The following is a 947-nucleotide window of genomic DNA, read 5'->3' as shown; positions in this document are numbered from 1 at the left end:
TGAAAGAAATAAGGGTGTGTGGAGGGGGGTGGGGTGTTATTTAGAGAAAAATGATAATGTTCAAAAGAATGTGCTTAGACTTTGTCTTTAATGGAATTTCAGGAGGACAGAAGAGGTAGGTGAAATTCTCAGATTTTCTAAATGGAAAAGTGCTGTCCACAGGGGATGTGCCAACTTCTTAAGCAGTCAACAAGGATGAGCACATTCACGAGCAACGACTTGATAATCTTCCATACATATCCCTTCTACTTTTCTTTGTTTTCAACTTCGTTTTAATTTTCTAAAGTTGACAAAATAACATTGTAATAGAAATACCGAAATAGTTTTCTTCGTATAAAGCCATGTTCAAGATTGAGAGAGAAACTAGCTCATGTGAACCGGCCTTTAGAATTCTGTCGATGAAAAGACTGGCGAAAGCAGAATATCGATTGACAGGTGTCAAGTTAGCATCTGTTCAGTAGGAAACTTAGAATTTAGTTACCAAAACTATTCTTTACATGTATTACTCGAGTCCACATTTTACGCGCTACGTTAATTATCCAAATGGAGTTTTACGTTCGTAAGAAAAAGCTACACCGATTTGTGGTAATCGGGTGAACGAGGTAAATACAATCTCTGAATCATTTCTATAAGCTGTTTTTCTGTATATATCATGTATAAGCATGTGCTGATGTGCTGCATATTAGTTTTTTGTGTGTATTTCAATTTTCTCGCTGAAACGTTTGTTCAGACGGTGTCGCCCCAAAGTAGTTCCCTTGTTTAAAGCTGCCATGAGCCATATACCTCCAGTGTATTACCAGCCTATGAAATTTAGTGTTACCTACGTATGAAATTTAGTTTCCCAGTAAGAAACCAAACCCGTTATTTGTATTATTGTGTAAAACCCTTCTTGTTATATTTTCAGTTTTTATGGCTTAGTTGTGTATGGTATAGTTATTTATGGTATA

Source organism: Lottia gigantea, assembly GCF_000327385.1.
Source record: "Lottia gigantea unplaced genomic scaffold LOTGIsca_401, whole genome shotgun sequence".
NCBI lineage: Eukaryota > Metazoa > Mollusca > Gastropoda > Lottiidae > Lottia > Lottia gigantea.
Note: the sequence above shows the minus strand (reverse complement) of the source record.